General features: G+C 41.3%; 1 pseudogene; it reads left to right on the forward strand.

Annotated features, from left to right (window-relative positions):
* Positions 1-9,131: 9,131 nt before the first annotated feature.
* Positions 9,132-9,728, forward strand: LOC134483734 (large ribosomal subunit protein eL13-like; annotated as a pseudogene).
* Positions 9,729-10,021: the final 293 nt, after the last annotated feature.

Raw genomic sequence — 10,021 nt, forward strand, 5'->3', positions numbered from 1 at the left:
TGGCATATAATAACTGATATGCGACAGGGTCCCTTACTGACTTACTGACCTGGAGCTCAACAAATGTACTAGAATACTTAATGAGCAAACCATAGGTGCTAGTCTTTCTCAGCCTTCTCAGCACTGGGATTAGAAACATGAGGCAGCTTAATTAATCAATCGATTAATTAATTAATGTGTGTGTGTGTGTGTGTGTGTGTGTGTGTATGTGTGTGTGTGTATCAACCAGAGTGCCACTATGGAACTCTAGCTGCCCTCAAACTCTCTATGTAGACCAGGTTAGTCTGGAACTCATAGAGATCCTTCTGTTTCTACCTCATAAATAATAGGGTTAAAGGTGTACACCACTGGGGTTGGGGATTTAGCTCAGCGGTAGAGCGCTTGCCTAGCAAGCGCAAGGCCCTGGGTTCGGTCCCCAGCTCCGAAAAAAAAAAAGAAAAAAAAAAGGTGTACGCCACCGTGCCTAGAGCGATGCTTTTGTGTATGTAGGGGGTACGGTGGGTTTGAGGATTGGGTTCAGGTTCCTGCTTGTAAGGCATTTTACCAATTAAGCTATCTCGCCAGCCCACTACCATCACCTCCCATTTTTTTCTAGGACCAGGTAACATATTCAACTCTCCCTTCTATGCATTTGACTCTTGTACATTTCATATATATGTGGAATGATATAGTATTTGCCTATGAGTCTGTCTTATTTCACTCAGCATAATGCACTTCAGGCTGTGTACACGGCTGTCCATGCAGGCTTAATGCATGCAGGTCATTGTAGGAACTTCTGTCATTTGCCTTCTACTGCAACCTATACAAGAAGAAATGTTCCCATTTTCAATGTTCCAGGATGGGTCATAGAGAGTAGATTAAACACCAGGAAGAAATAAACTGCTAACTGTCATGCCACGCTTGTGTTTCTCATTGGTGTTGTGCCAAAGTTAACATCCTGAGCCTTTTCTGAATAAAGGTGTAAGTGACACAGCCCTTGAACCCTTATCTTAACTGATAGCTGTTTTCAGCCTTTTGGCTATGAAATCAAAGCCCCTTTGAATGTCTTGATCCCCTTGTATTTGATTAAGCGAATGAATTGTGAATTAACATGAAGCAGACAGAGAGGGAAAGAGGCTTAATATATGGGTATTTGGGAGGAATGGGAGGAATAGAGGGCAGTGATTTATAGCATGTCTACCTTTTCTGGTGTGAACATTCCCATTCTACCTTGGCTTATTTCAAACTGCCATCATGCCATTCAAAGATGTGGAGTTGTACACATTTGGCTCTTGTGTGCCCATGTAAGCTGTCTCCAGCATTGCACTCTCTGAGTCCCTTTGATGCCAAAGCCTTTAGCTGCTGGCCCTCAAGAGCTCACTCTCCCTATGTCATGGCAATTGCTACGGTTTGAGAAAGTATTACTTCGACCAGACTGCATGCTGGTTCCAAACGAAGAACAAGAGTTTCCAGGTTTCTAGCAGTGAGCAGGACATGTGAGTGAGGAATAAGTAGTTGTTCAATTTCTTTAAGCCATGAGAATAACAGTCCAAGATGATTGATAGGGCCTAATAAACTTGCTTGGAGGTACTCCTTTAATACCTCTGGCAAACTGACTTCTAAGTTCGTGTCTTCATCAGGACTTGTTGCTAACAAAAAACGTTTAACTATTCCACTCTGCCCCTTTCCCCACAACAAAAATATACTTTCTACTTCTTAACTCAGGACCCCATGTTCTGAAAATATGTTTACATGTTGCATTTTCTCTTTAAAAATTATTATTACTCTGTATGTGTCTGTGTGTACACAGGCATGATGTATGTGTACATGATGCATATGGGATAGGGGATATGCAAATACCAAGGCATCCCTGTGGAGGTCAGAGAACAACTTTGCGAAGTTCTTTCCCTTCCTTCTTTATTTGGGTTCTGGATATTAAACTCAAGTTGACAGGCTAATGCAGCAAATACCTTTACCTGTTCAGCCACCTCACCAGCCTTTTCTCTTATTGCCTACTTTCTTTGTACCCCTTCAGCACCCCATGATGATTCTTTTGCTTTTCCATATCTCACACTGCCTCTACGAGAAGCTTACACGGAAACTCGAACTTGGGATGTTGTGGAATGTTCTTTATGTTTGTCTCTACTTACCTCATCAGATGACTCTCACTTCAAATGTAACGCTGAATACAAATATGCATCTGCAGAGAGAAAGTTCAGGCTACCTTCAGAAAAGGAAGGAGTGGGGTCTACAAAAACCAAAAAGAATGTATGACTTTTCTCTTTCTGGGGTTGGGTTACTACACTCAGTGTATTTTCCAGTTCTATTTACCAGAGAATCTCACTATTTCATTTTTTCTTGACAGCAGAATAGAATTCCACTGTGACTGTGTGCTGACAGCACTTAATCCAAGTACTCAAGAGGCAGAGGCAGGCAGATCTCTGTGGGTTTGAGACCACATTGGTCTACATAGTGAGTTCTGGAACAGCCAGGGCTACACAGAAGAACCTGGCTTCAAATAAACGAACAAACAAACAAAAATCAACAATGAAAATTCCATTGTGTATATTTATCATGTTTTCATAATTGAAAGGCATTTAGTTAGTTTCATTTCCCCACTATTGCAACTAGAGTGGTAAGGGCCCTGCCTGAACAGTGCCTATGGAGTAGGATATCTTTGGGCAAATAAATGCTAATGAATGCTATAGCTGGGCCATGAGGTAGATGGAGCACTCCACGCTGATTTGCAGAGTGGCCCCAACAGTTTGTAATTCCACTAACTGTGAATAGGGGTTCCCTTTCTCCCATGTCCTCACAAGCATTTGTTACTATTATTGTTATTTTTGCTATCTAATTCCTTCTGACTGGGATAAAAGGAAATTATTTTTTCCTGATTTTTGGGGATGTTGAACACTTCTAAAGGTATTTATAAGCTATATTCTTTTGTGAACTCTCAGTTCAACTTGAAGTCCATTTTCTTTAATTGGGTCATTTGTTTTCTTTATGATGCCCTTGAATTGTTTTGTATATTCTGAATTTAAATCCTCTACTGAATGTAGAGCTAACAGGGTTTCTCCCTTAGTCTGTGGGGTTCCCTTCCATTAGGTTGATTGTTTCCTTTGCCTTTTTACATTTCACGAGGTCCCATTTGCTAACTGTTGGCTTTGGTTCATAGAGCGAATAGAGTCCTATTAAGAAAGCTTTGCTTTTTTTCCTTTTGCATGCACACATTGCAGGGTCTTGCCTATATTTTTTCCTAACAGTCACAATGTTTAATGGTTCACATTGAAGAAGTATTTGACCCATTTGTAGTTGATTTTTGTGCAGGGTGATAGATAGAAGTCTAATTTTATTTTTCAATATATGAATATCCAATGTGTCCTCCAATGTGTAGTTTTAACTCCTTTGTCAAATTATGCACTCATATTTGGGACTTCTCTTTTGTTCCACCAATATACATGTCTGTCTTTGTGATGGTGCCATGGTATTTTATCATTATAGTTTGACTTTAGATTTGCACATACAACATGAAGCTAGGAATGTAGAATAGGACCTTGGGGAATGCAGGGTGAGGGGGAGAAGAATCCCTAGAAAGGAGGATAGGGGGACCCAGATGCTATGAAGGAGTGAGGTAAACCAGAGAGACAACTTTAACTAGAGAGGAGGAAGGAAGGACAATACAGAGGAAGAGGGAGGAAGAAAAATTAAGTATCTCTAAAGATGTTTGGAAAAGCCATAGGGAATAGGAAAATATTTTATAATTGTGTGTGTGTGTGTGTGTGTGTGTGTGAGAGAGAGAGAGAGAGAGAGAGAGAGAGAGAGAGAGAGAGAGAGAACTGTTGCCTCTTGACTTTTATATGTGTACTGGGGATTCAAACTCCATGGGGTTCATCCATGGACCCATCTCTCTACTGTTTGGCATAAAGCAATAATCTTTTCTAGGACACTTGCGTTGTAGATTTTTGCAAACTGCAAAATCCTCAAGCACCCCAAATGATAAAGCAGGAATTAAGTCCACATTCTCTGGCTCCAGTGTTCATTCTCTTAAAACTCTGCATATACTGCCTGTGTGGGCACTGCCTGACCTTCATGAAAATCACTCTTGCTTATGATGGCCAGAGTACATTTTCTTATATGACATTCCATTATCCCAGGCAAAGAAATATGTCAGATATTTTAAAAGGATTTTTTTTCAAAAGGAAAAGGCTTCCAAATTTAAAAAATGTTAGTCTTCTTGATATTCTTCTTTTTAATCCATTCTGTATGGATGAAAACTAATATGTCTCCACTCTTTAAGATACTTATTCACTGATGATTAGGCCCAGCTCACAGGTAAGCATTCATTGAAGCCTTCACCATGGCCTCTGTACCCTGGGTGCTGGCAAATGTTAACTATCTAGTAAACATTGTGAGGTATGTGGGCTCCTTGAAAGACAAATGTGATATGAGTGCAGAGCAATATCATTCATCAAACTGAACAACCTATTACAATAGTTTGTGGTCATAATTTATATTCAATGTCCTGTCTCTGATAATAATTCAGGTGGCAAATGTACAGTATAGCTTATATAATACACACTTTCAAGTGCTTTACTTGAAGTGTGTCAAGGTGCTTAAAAACCTCCAAAGTATCTCACACCTATAATTCCAGCACTTGGGAATCTGCTGCAAGAGGATTGTTATGAGTTTAGGGACAGGCTAGGCTACAGAGTGAAACCCTGTACCAAATACTAGGAGAGGCCAGTCAGGGTAGTGTAGTGAGACCCCATGTCAAAAAAAAGCAAACACACACACACACACACACACACACACACACACACACACACACACACACACAGAACGGGTGGGGAAGCACGGGTAGGAAGAGAACAAAAAGAGAGACATTCTGGTTTTGAATAAAATGCTGAATATAAAAACAATATGGATTTATAATTGGGTCAGAATTTTTAAAGTATAAAAGTAATACAAAATCAAAAGAAAAAGCCGTAGAATTCACACGTAAAAGGAGATAATTTCCTGAGACAACTTCATCTTTATTCTTATATTTGAACTCTGAAGAGTCACTTGGTGAAAAAATGTGATCACACTATCTGGCAGAAGCATTAATGATGAATACGGACATATTCCTCATACTAGAAAGACAATTAAAGATACTCAAGATACACATAGTTTAAGAATGGGATCATGAGGTTTAGTGATACAGTGACAGCATTTTATGAGTTCTGATGACAGGTGGGTACATGGTCCATCTTAACTCGTGACTTGTGGACATTGTCCTAATAGCTTTCTGGAAGTGACAAGATTACTAACATAATCACAGGAGTAACTCATATGGATTCACAAGAGAAGGGAGGACACATTTTCAGGTAGTCAAATGCAGGAAGAAAGGATTATTATCATGGTAGCCTTTTGGGAATACTGGAGACGTTAGTACCAAGCATACCAAAGAGGCTGGTGAGATGTTGATGAGATAAAGTGAGATGCCTTGGGGGGTCTAGTCATAATAATTTCAGATTAAAACGTCACACTGTCTTTTTAGGTAAAGAGAAGCTACTAACCAACTGGGAGAGTTCTCCAGAGTTATCCTCTTACCATGTAAGGTTGACTCAGACCCATTCTGTCTTCTGCTGAACCCTTTTCATTTACAGAATCATAACAGTGATGCTATTTACCTTATCTTGTTGCTAGGCAAACTAAATTGGTTACAATACACAGAAATACTGAGCACTAGCTTGGCAGAGATAAGTCTCTCCTGACTGTTTCTTCATGTAAGCATGCACATGTCCAGGGTAGTTACTTCTGACTTATTTCTTGTTGGGACAATAGACAGCTCAAAGGCCCACTAGAAAGTCAACTCTGACTTTCTAGGCAATAGATTGGTACAGATTTATTGAGTAGCTAGAAGCTATCACATCTTCAGGTGTGTGCCTTTCATTTAGGGAGCTTACTAGTGCAGAAAAGCAAATTTCAAATATTCTGGAGTGTGGAAGTTCCATAGTGTTAGCATTTTTTCATAGTGGCCAGCCAATCTCTAAACTATGCTAAGGACAAGTCCTCCTTCCAATCTTCTTTTGCCATGTCCCCGGTCATTCTGGTCATTGCCTAGTGGCAATTTGCAAGATGACCTAGAAAAGGAGAAAAGGTGTGTGTGTGTGTGTGTGTGTGTGTGTGTGTGTGTGTGTGTGTGTGTGTGTGTGTGAAGACTCTTTATTGCCAAAGTTTCAACTGAACACTTATCTGGTATTGTAATCAAACTGACAGCACAATTTATTTCCTGCCCATCCACTATAATCTACCTCTCCCTTTGCCCACAGAGTGTTTTGGCCCAATTTCTTTCTAATATCTCAGGAAATGCTTTGTGAGCAAATTAAAAGGAAGTCAAGAAGAACTGATCATTATCTATGCACCAAACAGCATATTGCTCATTTTTACTCTGGCCACAAAAAATAAAACAAACAAAAAACCACTGGAAATGATGGCACCCCACAGGGCAGCATTGCAGCAGTAGTCAAAGGCGTGTGGAGCAAGGTCGATGATGCGGGCATCAAAAGATGGCAAACTGTTAGCAGCCCAGAGAAAAACCCTGATCCTAGTTCCATTTGATTGCTGTAACAGATAGCATGACTGAAAACAGCTCAGAGGAGGAAAAGGTTTATTTGTCTTACACCATGTCTTAGTTAGGGTTTTACTGCTGTGAAGAGACACCATGACCACGGCAACTCTTACAAAGGACAACATTTAATTGGGGCTGGCTAACAGGTTCCGAGGTTCAGTCCATTATTATCTAGTGGGATACATGGCAGCATGCAGGCAGGCATGGTGCCGGAGGAGCTGAGAGTGCTGCGTCTTGTTTTGGAGGCAAACAGGCGAAGACTGTCTTGCAAGCAGCTAAGAGAAGGGTCTCCAAGTCCATCCCCACAATGATGTACTTCCTCCAACAAGGCCACACCTACTCCAACAAGGCCACACCTACTCCAACAAGGCCACACCTACTCCAACAAGGCCACACCTACTCCAACAAGGCCACACCTACTCCAACAAGGCCACACCTCTTAATAGTGCCACTTCTTGCCAAGGATATTTAAACCACCACGCGCCTCGATGTCATTGTCCATCGCTGGGGGAATTCAGGGCTTCCATTTTGATTTCCTATGAGAAAGGACTTTTTACTGTTCAGGAATAGTGTTGTTTAAAACTAGAATCCTTTTGTCCCAGGACTTTCTTCTGGAGTCCCCCATAGATTCTACTCCTCAATTTAAATAGGCAGCTTTTGAGAACTCAAAACATTCAATGTCACCGTCTGGTCTTTACTCCCAACGATGCACTTTGAGGGGAAAAACTTAGGGACACCATTAATGTCACTAAGTATTTAAATCCAATTGCCTGATTTTAAATCTCAGTTTTGACATCTACCAAATACATGGTGGGGGAGAAGTTACTAACCAAAACCATCCATTATGGTTCACATTAACTGAGAGACCTTAAGGGAAATTGACAGAATTATATCTACCTGTAGAGTGCACAGCCTACTGTAAACACTCCAGATGCGGATGGACCTCTTCTCCTGGGTTTACTCTGTGTGCTCTCTCATTTATCAGCACCCTCTTAAATTACAAGATCTAGAACCATGAGCAGGTGCACACACATGCTCCATAAACCGAAGGGCCAATAAACCATGAGGTGTACAGTTTTGGACTTGTAGCTATGGTCACAGGGTCTTTCCCCACATCTTTCTTTCTTTTAATCAACACAGTATTTTAGGCTTTTTCTCTACCTTAATGCAATACCTTTTTAGTTTGAAGAACTCTAAGATATTTTACTGGTTTAAGCCTGACACGAAAAGAAAGTTTTACAACTCTTTTTACAGTCAAAGTATGGCTCTCTGTTTGTTCTCTCTCTCTCTCTCTCTCTCTCTCTCTCTCTCTCTCTCTCCCTCCCTCAATCCCTCTCTCTCTCTCTCTCTCTCTCTCTCTCTCTCTCTCTCTCTCTCTTGTTTGTTACCATTCATTGGGCCATATGGCAGGACAATACAGGAAAAGAGATTGTCACAGACTTTGTCTTCTTTTGTGTAGTAAATTCTATATTCATTCCATCGGCCAAGAAGCCATTTATTTAGATTTTACCTATCAGTGTAACTGGATAAAAATAAGTATGGGCAATCAGAAAGGAAACCACAGAACTAGACAATAACCTTCTGTAGTATAGAATCATCAAAACCAAGTGTTACCTATCATGAGAACTTCACCTGGGGTCTCAACTAACTGCTTTCTCAGTGTAGTCGCTGTGCAATCAGCGTTCAACCTGACAGACCCGCCTGCCCCACCAAAGCATTCCGTTGCCATTAGGTAAGTCCATCTCTATGCCTAGGAAGGAGAGCTCGCCCAGGCTTAACCATTCCATGATTGTAATTACCAAAAGGAGAATCCCACATGTACTTGCAGAGTTCTTACAAACCTAACAGTGGGTACTTTCCTTACTGCTGGCTTTTCCTTCTTTCCCATTGGTCAGACTCAGTATTGCCAGGTGTTGTGATGGACTTGAAGAGCATCAGAGAGATGATTTAGATAAAGACGAAACAAAACAACTGGAGGAACTAGAGTTTCTGCTTTTAGATGCTAGACCAGTTGATTTACTAGTACATAACTGGGCTGGATAACAAGTAGTAAGGAGATTCAAAGTGACCAAGAATCACTGAAGTACTATAACGCTTTTGTGAGTAAGTTAAAATACATCCTTATGCTGAATGCTTGACTGTGGGAATTCTGAATAAAATTGTACTTGATAACACTTAGCAAGTACAGTACTTGCTAGGGGAACTGTGAAAGCCAGTAATTTCAGAGTTAAGTGTGGTATTACGTGGGACAAGATGTCAGCCAGCCCTTTATTCCACTTAACATCGCCTAGTGTCTAAGGAGGACAGGTGTGTGGTGTGTGCTAAGTAGGGATACGCTCGTGTCTCACAAATTCTGATTTGCAATTCTGTGAACTGTTGGCACAGAGTGGAGTATTTGCAAAGCCCCTTTAATCAATTATTAATCTCTTCCAGGGCCATTCCTCGGCAGTATGACCTCTTACCCTCTTTCTCATTCTCATCAAGAAACCAGTATGATGGCAATATTAATTTTTTCGCCGTTCCTGTACAGGAGGCAGCCATGGCTCCCAGCCGGAACTGCATGATCCTGAAGCCCCACTTCCACGAAGATTGACAGCAGCGAGTGGACACTTGATTCAACCAGCTGGCATGCAAGATCTGCAGACACAAGGCCAGGCAGGTGAAAGTGCTCCCCACTGCTCCCATCCCACATCCGGTCCCATCAGGTCCATCGTGAGGAGCCCTACAGTTAGATACTACACCAAGGTCCGGGCTGGCAGGGGTGTCAGCCTGAAAGAACTCAGGATAGCTGGTATCCACAAGAAAATGGCTCACACCATCGGCAACTCTGTGGACCCAAGGAGATGAAACAAATCCACTGAGTCACTGCAGGCCAACGTGCAGCACCTGAAGGAGCACCGCTCCAAACTCATACTTTCCCCCAGGAAGCCTTCTGCTCTGAAGAAAGGAGACAGTTCTGCTGAAGAACATAAATTGGCCACCCAACTAACAGGACCTGTGATCCCCATCCGGAATGTGTACAAAAAGGAAAAGGCCAGAGTCATCACAAAAGAAGAGAACTTTAAGGCTTTTGCCAGTCTTTTCATGGCCTGGGCCAATGCCCTGCTCTTTGGCATCTGAGCAAAAAGGGCAAAGGAGGCTGCAGGGCAAGATGTTGAAAAGAAAAAGAAGTGCGTGGTTGGAGTGTTGCAATAAATTTTCCATAAAGAAAAAAAATAAACCATTCTACTCTCTAAATACTAATATAACTTTTCCAGGTTGATCTATACTTACTAGTGATGGCATTCATCAACACAGATTTATTATCCAGCGAAATTCAGTCCAAAATGTAATATTTTAAGCTTGTATTCTCTTATACAGATGCATGTTTATAATGTAGTGTTAGAATGCACATTTAATATTCTGTTCTGTCTGAACACCAATCCCAGT

Source organism: Rattus norvegicus, chromosome 1 (genome assembly GCF_021556685.1).
Source record: "Rattus norvegicus strain SHRSP/BbbUtx chromosome 1, alternate assembly SHRSP_T2T, whole genome shotgun sequence".
NCBI classification, from domain to species: domain Eukaryota; kingdom Metazoa; phylum Chordata; class Mammalia; order Rodentia; family Muridae; genus Rattus; species Rattus norvegicus.